Below are 8,758 nucleotides of genomic sequence, written 5' to 3' on the forward strand. Positions count from 1 at the left end.
TTATATTATTATTAAAATATATTGACAACATTTGCATTCAACATAAATCTTTTTGCCAGATTCCAAGTTCCACTGAGAAGCTACAAAAAAATCTATAGGCTTGAAAGTTTATAAAATCATACAGAATTTTAATTTGCTAAAATTTATATTAAGAACCGACGTCTAGGGATACAAATATATATTTTTGCAGACATCTTATATAATGTTTTTGGAATGTTTGAGATGGAAACATATATCTTCTTTCTCTGTCTGCCACCCAAATACAGGATGTTACCTGCCTCTATAATCTTTTGAATAAGATAATTTGGAATTCACTACTGCACCCCTGGTTATGAAAGAACTAGAGGAAGTTCTATGACAAGTTCATGCTTATTTATGCTTGTTAGATGTGGATAACTATGACTAAACATTAAAGCTACAAAAGACAGTGTGGTAAAACCAAAAGGTTATTTTATGTCCAAGGAGAAATACTTCGTTATACATGGCTTGGACTATTTGGATTTTCTCTGTATCAGGTGAAGCAGACCATTTTTAACATATCCCTGTAGTCTTCTAATATATTCCAGAGCAATTTCTGGATGAAATCACCATTCTTCTGAGTTGCATTTTTACTGTTTCAATTTTCCTAAAATTTGCTCCTTTAAGGTAAATGACTATCTAGCAGAACATTAATAACAAAGAATTTCACATGTCATTCTCTTCATTGACTTGCAAATGCAATCATTCATGTTCTCTTTTGAAGGTAAAGGAACACAGTATATCACATTACAGACTGCAATTCTCATCAGGCAGTTGTGTGAAGAGCTAGTTCTGTTTCTAATTCATTTCTTGGAGAATCCCACTGAAAAGTATCATATTTTGTATGAAAGGTTAATCCTATCCTTCAACCAGAAAAGAAGAATCTATTTTTCTTGCTGAGGTGTAAGTAATAGAATTAAAGTCAATTGAAGACTCAATAGCAGAAAAAGGAGAATATCTGAATCCACAAATCAAAGTATGAATAGCCAAATGACTTAAGACAGATGTATGCATGAATTCAAGACAATGGAGAAATAGAATATATCCTGGTTGTAAAGAAAGATTTAGGAGTATTAGCTAATGACTTTTATTTTCCTTAGAGGACTGCCTCTTAGACAGGAAATTTCAAAGGTTGGGTGTGTGTGTGTGTGTATTCTAATTTGGGGGCATATATTTCACCTTGTTTGATAGTGTAAATAAGTTCAAGCTTGTACCACTTGCTGCATGGCTGCCAATACATATAGAAACAAGGCAATGAGGCAAGGAAAGTGACTTTATTCAGAGGTCCAGCAAACCAAGAAGATGAACTTCTGTTTCAAAGAACCATTTTCAGTTAGCATGAACTTTAGGCTCATTTTTTATTTTAATGGAAGGGAGAAGAAAGAGGATTGAGGTCAAGAGGTGACTGACAACCTCAGACACATCTGGGCATCAGCAACGGTCCCACTAGGTTGTGAAAATTCTTTGTGAAATGGTCCCAGTAGGTTGTGAAAACAGCTGACTTCTGTTCAGATGAAGTAGCTCAGGTCACAATGTTCCCATAAATCTTTACGAAAATACCATTACTTGTATGTGTACTTCCTTAACTCCTTGTGAGTTAGTTTTGATAAAGGAACCGTTACCATTTTTCTTCTTAAAGTTGAACTACAACCTAAATTTCTCCTATCGTTAGCTAGTCTACAAGCAAAGCTAAGCAGACACTTTTAACGTAAATGATATGACCACAGGAGGCGGGGAGTCAGAGGAAAAATGGAGTCAGTTATGCTAATATTCCTTCCACTATTACAATCATAACACATTATAAAAATGAAATGAATCTAATGATAAAAGATTACAATCAAATTGTTAATAACAACTGAAATTGTAAAAAAATTTGGAGAATTGGACCAAAGTATCCTAATTGACTATATGAACCAATAAAAAAATCTTTTCATCAGGTAACAGAAAATTAGAAAAAAATAAAAAAGAAGAGGATAAAAAGTCAGATGTCCAAGAAATGCTTGGAAAAGTGGTATTACTATTGTATATATTTTTGGATTTTTAGATAAAATCCAACGCTACTCATCGATCAGTTAAGAACATTAATATCTTTAACAAAATATGCCCAGCTAGAGGAAAATTTAAAACAGTACCGTCTCAAAGATCTCTCCAACTTTAGAGCTATTGAAAAAAAGAGAACATCTAATTTGAGAATGAAGACCCCAAAACCCCAAATCAGTTTCAATATAAATTTATCAAATTTTCTATTCTTCCTAGACACTGCAGTAAGAAATGTCTTAGTCTCAAAATCAACTTAAATGAATGAAAATAAAATATCACTGAAAAAATCAGGACATTTATTTATTTTTTATTCTGTTTTATGAACTTCAATTGTCATTTGTGCAGGTTGCTGTATACAAAGTTTTTCAAATGTGTTATTTTAATTTTTGAGAAGGACAATATGAGACTTAGCTGTGATTTTCAGCCCAGAGATATTATGAGTTTTTTTGCTAGTTCTGAATCATTGTTAAAATTATGATTTATTTTAGTATAGTGCTTCAGGAAATAATAACAACACTTTTTAGTATTTCAAGTAATACTTTTAAATAAAAAATCTTAGGAAGGTTGAAATTTCTGAAGCTCCTGATGCTAATATGTTTCTTGAAAGGTTAGAAACAGTCACAGGTGCCAGTAGTTGTTCAGGGCACAAAAATACCATAAATCTGTCTCAGACATATATATATGTGTGTATGTGCGTGTGTGTGTGTGTATAAACATTAATTTTTCAATATATGAATCCTAGGAAAGATTTAAGAGTATAATATATATACTCTTAAAGTCTGATAAACTCCAAATGAAATTTATATTCTGGTGGAAGCTGAGCTGGTTTCTCAGCTCAGCATTTCTCAATGCTTTCTACTGTGCTAAAAGTAGAAAAAATGGTAACAAACAACTAAAGAATAAACAGCACTGCCTTATGTTAAAGGTACAGATGAGCAAATAGAAATGATGCCTCTTATGTAAGGAATCTAGCTCTCAGTCCAGACAGGGCTTCACAGGGTCACAGGTTGAGATAAGGTTATACAATTCCAGAATCCCTTTTGTAACATTTGCATGTGCCTAGGGGAATGTGTCCTCAGTAGAAATGGCTCACATTAGCCAAATTCATAGGAGACTGACATGACCAAATGACAAATCATTGACGTATAAATAAAAACGTAACTCTAAAGGAAAGTGTAACACCCATTTTCCTTATTTGAGACAAATATTCTCTGGAGAAAAATTCTCTTGAACAGCACAAAGAAGCTACAGTTGGGTGATGATAATAATTAGCACTTGTGACCAGAGGAGTCTGCATCTGCTGGGCAGGGCTGCCCTAAGGACCAGGGCTGAAGACGCCATACAACATCCTTGCTCTCAAACTTTGACTTTTCTAAAGATACTCCCCTTACTATTCCTTTTCTGATCACACAGTCTTTTTACGAACAGGACACATCATAAGAAATTGAGACAAGTCAAATTAGGTTGATTAACATCTTACATAAAATATTAGTGGATCGGGGGAGAGAGTGACTGATTAAAGCAGAACTGAAATGGTCAAAATGGATTGGAGGTACACTTTTCCACTTCAGAAGCTTTCTCATTCCACCTCCATTCCATTTCATCCCTACAGAACTCTGGAGCTTTGCCAACAAAGACTGAAAACTTCTGGATTAAAGAGAAGCAGTATCCTCTAGTGGTCAATGACAGAATCTTATTTGCCCACTGTTTAAAACCGAAATTTCTTTGTTCATGAAACAGCATAATAACTTATTCCTATACCAGTGTGAATGAGCTAGCTTATGCTTTAGTAAAAACAATTCTCAAATCTTATTGACATAAAATATAAGGTGCTTACTTCCCACTCGTTTTCATGTTTTTCACAATTATCCTACATTTTTTTTTCCATACTCAGGACTCAACCAATATCTTTGGACATTGCTGGAAACTTTGAAGAGAAAAAAAAGAACATATATAGACAGACTCTAGACACTTCTACTCAGAAGTGACACAACTTAATTCTGCTCACATTTTCCTGACCAAAGTCACAAGGCCGAGGCTGACCTCATGGTGTAGGCTCATGTAATACTGATCCGGAAAACAATAATAATGTGATCTAACACACAACTAAATACATTTCCTACAAACCTGAGACGTGCTTAAGGAAGCTATATTGCTATCATTTTTCAATGTAGCTCAGGAATATTATGGTGGCATATATTCTATTTATTCTTAAATCTATGGTAAAGGTGTAGTTGGCGCTGGTGGGCTGGGGGGGATGTGGTTTGTGTTCATTTTGGAACATCTCTGAGCAGCAGAATTTTGTTTGTCTTTCAGTGTTGATTCCTCAAGGTGGGAATAGAATAAGCACAGTTCCAGCAGTGTTAGAAGACATGGTAGCACTTCCTGTATATGTCATTGTTTTACTGAGTTTTATTTTGTGTTCCTGCTTCCCTTAAATATCAAATATGTTTATTTTCTTACTGGTCCTGGAATATAAACTGCACTATTTAACCAGAGGAGCATCTTAGATGTGATTGAAAGCCTCACTCTCCTGGACAGGCTGGCAAGCATGGCGTTCAGATGTCTGTCATTAAAATGGCATATTTGGTTTTTCCATCATCATTGTAACCACTAGTAATGAGAATTAACTACTGGAAATAGATAATGCCTCATGAACTTCTCAGAGTTTGGAAACAGATACTGAAATACATACTTTGCAATATACTGCAATGGTTTTAAAATGTATACATCTAAATAAAGAAACACTTGCTTACCTATCCAGATATCTTCAATATTTTTTCAAAAAATAGTTTTTACCTGGATTGATATTTTAAAAATGTGACCCAGAGAGGCATGCCCCTTTATGAGCTGTGCAACCTCAGAGAAGAGGAGAGAAATGTATTCCCAAGTGCCAGGGCCTTTCCTCTGCTTTCAACAAAGGAAGTACACTAGTTTTTATCTGTATACTCTTATTTAGATTGCTTAGGTTTTGATTTAAGGAAAGGCATCATGGCTAAAAACAACAGCAAATCAAAACAAAAACAAATTAAAAAAAAATTGGGTGCCACTAATCTATATGATGTAAAGAACTTTCAAAGAGGCACTATAGCATAGTGATTAAGACTGTTCTGAAACTAGAATGCTTTAGATAATGTTCTATAGCTAGAATGCTATACAAACCGGCTTGATAGAAGTGTTTTTCTGATTACTGATCTTACAATTAGCCATGATTTATTTAGAGAAGAGGTAAACAAAGCTTATTTTAAAGTTTATATTCAAAGAATTAAGAACATGGCAAAAATGTTGTTTGTTAAAATATTAATTAACTATTTGGGGAAAAGTTTTAAAACAAAATGAATTCCCAAGTTAAGATAAGGTCTCAGTCTTTAACAATTAACAGGTTAGCATAGATTACTAATTTACATTACCAAGTACAGGTAATTTTCACGTAAAAAGAACGTAGAAACAGTTTTAAGAGATCAATCAATATATCAACTTCTCCTGATTCAGAACTCCAAAAGTTTTGTTGTTTAGGATGTTTTCATATTTTTCATGTATATTTGTTTTACAGTATCAAAACCTTTGTGGTAATTACCTTAATAAAGTTTTCTTTTTTAAATTAGTTTTATATGACCAATTTATATTTCTTATCATTAAAAAAACAGTTTGTAATTATTCCTATTCCTTCAGAGAATAGAGCCTCTGAAATTTGTTTTTACCTTTAAATTCAAGATAACTTCTATTTCAAAGCCTCAAGAAGAGACGTATTTAATAGAAACTTCTGTCTCCCTTTCAGTTTAAAAAACTTATAAAAGATGTGTTCAAAATCAACTGCAGTACAGTCTGTAAAGATTCAATATATCTGACAGAAATGAGACTGCGTCTCAAAAAAAAAAAAAAAGAAAAAAAAAGCAGAGAGTCATTGATATGAGGCTATCTTCATACTTTTAGTTCCTATGTAACAAACCGCAACACAACTTATTAAGAAAACAAACCAAGGCCTGGAGCAGTGGCTCCTGTGTGTAATCCCAACATTTTTGGAGGTGGAGTCAGGTGGATCCCGTGAGTCCAGGAGTTTGACATCGGCCTGGGCAAAACAATGAAACCACATCTCTACAAACATACAAAAATTAGCCGGGTATAGTGGTGCATGCGTGTAGTCCCAGCTACTGGGGAGGCTGAGGTGGGAGCCTGGGAGTTCAGGGATGCAGGGAGCTGTAATTGCACCAGGGCACTGCAACCTGGGCAACAGATTGAGACCTTGTCCAAAAAAAAAAAAAAAAAGTAAGGGAAAAAGCACAGGTAAAAAGAGAGGAGGAGGGAGGGAGGAAAGAAGGAAGGAAGGAAGGAAGGAAGGAAGGAAGGAAGGAAGGAAGGAAGGAAGGAAGGAAGGAAGGAAGGAAGGAAGGAGGGAAGGAGGGAGGGAGGGAGGGAGGGAGGGAGGAAGGGAGGAAGGGAGGAAAAACCAAGCTCATTAGTATAGTTTTGTAACAAACAGCTGGCTTTCATCCAAACAGCTGAACTTCAGGCAATCGTAGGTAGTCAAGGATCAGACTATGCACCAATAAAGCACATGCCTCATCACGCCATACCCAGATAAGACAGATACGTAATTGTAGCCAATCAGACAATTTCTCTTTTTTGTTTTGTTGGGGAAACCAGCCCCACATCACCCGGCGGGTACCCCGAGTCCAGCGGAGACAAAGGAATTAGAAAGAGACAGAATAAGAGTTTAAAATGAGGGTCCAGGGAACTGGAGCTTCGGAGGCTTGCTCAGGACCCTGAGCTCTCGGCCTCCACCCAATTTATTGGTTTATGAGCTCTTTGCTCTTAGGGCAGATGGGAGGGGTAGGAAGGGATGAGGAAAAGGATTAATCAGTGAAGGAGAGCTCGTGAGTCATTCAATAAGATGTATAGCAGTGGCGGTTTCTGTGAATTTCCTCGAGCAAAGGTATGTGTCTAAACTACTTAAGATCTTTAACTTATGGGGACTGAAAAAGGTGGAAGCGGGTTTCAGGAGGAGTCAAGATGTTTGATTATACTCCACTGCTTCAAGGGAGTGTTATCTCCCCCAGCAACCTGTGGCTCGCTGCTGAGCAGTTATGTTCTGGGGGCATAAAGACATGAGGGCAATAAGGAGACTTTTCTACTCAGAGGCCGCCCATGGCTCCCCTTGGATGTCTCACACAGGGGAGACCAACTCATCTGGCAACCCAGAAACTCTCCTTCCCACATGTCCCCCTTTTTTGTCTCTATTACTATTTTTTTATTATTAATAACCGCCATTGCTATCACAGTTTGTTCATGGTGTCTGGTTTCTCTCCCAAGGCACCGTCCGCATCTTTAGACTAAAAACAAACAGCATAAACAGACGTAAACCAAAATAAAATTTGCAATGGTTAATCCACCTATGGTTTTAATCCACTTTCAAGAATTAATGTTAGAAAGGCCATCAGCGACTCCAGTAAGAATATCAGCTCCAGGCAACAGGCTGAGATGAGCCTGAGATACCTCAAAAAGTTGTTTTTTCAGTTTAGCAATATCTAGTGTTAAATTATCTTCTTTTCCTTGTAGGTGACATCTAATCATCTCCCATTGGTGTTCAGTGGCATTATAAGAGCTAGGAGTAATACAAAAAGCAGAAGTATTCCAATCACATTGTATTTGAATTCTACGCTCCAAGCTCATAATCCGATCTCCCATCCAAATTACTGTTTGATAGAGATCATTAATTTGATTTGCCAATTTTTGATCTCTTTGGCTTTGGGAATTCCAAAGCTTAGAAGAATTTTTCTGCCAACTATCCACAAAGCTCGCAGTTTGAATAGACAAGTGCAAAGCAACACCAGCAGCAGCAGCAGTAGATGTGACAACTATAAGGCTCATGATCACAGCTATTAAAGTAAATATGAATCTTTTTGATCTATTAAGTATTCCCTTTTAGTACTTCAGTGATAATATGTATGGAGGGAGACGCGTCCCAAGGTCTATTGCAGGAAACAGGTATCCAAACTCCTTCTTGGGCCTTAACCAGTAAAATGCTATTATCTGTATTAAAGGTAGAATTAATGCAGGTAAAAAGATGACAGTTGAGGCATGATATGGTTTGAGAGTCAGATAGGATATTAGTTTTTCCCACTGCTAACATAAAAGGAGGTTTAACACAACTCTGCAATGGGACCGGCCAATTAGAGGTCATGGCTACAACAAATCAAAGTTTTTTACTGTGGGTCTCTGTTTTATATCCTCCTTTCCAAATGTGAATTGGGGTTTGAGTCATCATTAATTTCCACAATTCTGGATATTCTGGAAACATTCATTAACATTCCTTCCTCCTCTGGATGAGTAGGACCTCGGTTATCTGTTGGTCCAGGCATCCAGACACTATCATTAACATAAACCTCCACTGGGGTGTCTAACCAGGTAACAGGCCTAATCAGTGGTGGGAATGGAATGTAGGCACAGTAAGTGTAATTTTGATCTGCCTCTGCTACAGGGAGACTCACCACCAGGGATATTACCGCCATCATAGCTACCATACTGGTGGTCAGTGGCTTGTTCTGAGACCTCAGGTTCTCTTCTGCAATGTGAGTTAGTCTCTTCATCTGCCCCCAAGTCAGTGGAGTTGCTTGGCAAGTTTTACTGGTTTCCATCTGCTCAACAGAGATGTTCATTTGAGCAATCTGATGAACTGGGGGTGCAGGGACGTTCCAAGTTC

The 8,758-nt window shown here is 36.7% G+C and overlaps 1 pseudogene; it reads right to left on the minus strand.

The window, feature by feature from the left end:
• Nucleotides 1-7,140: 7,140 nt before the first annotated feature.
• Nucleotides 7,141-8,239, minus strand: LOC144337407 (endogenous retrovirus group K member 7 Env polyprotein-like; annotated as a pseudogene).
• Between the last annotated feature and the right edge of the window lie 519 nt (nt 8,240-8,758).

This window comes from Macaca mulatta, chromosome 1 (assembly GCF_049350105.2).
Source record: "Macaca mulatta isolate MMU2019108-1 chromosome 1, T2T-MMU8v2.0, whole genome shotgun sequence".
NCBI lineage: Eukaryota > Metazoa > Chordata > Mammalia > Primates > Cercopithecidae > Macaca > Macaca mulatta.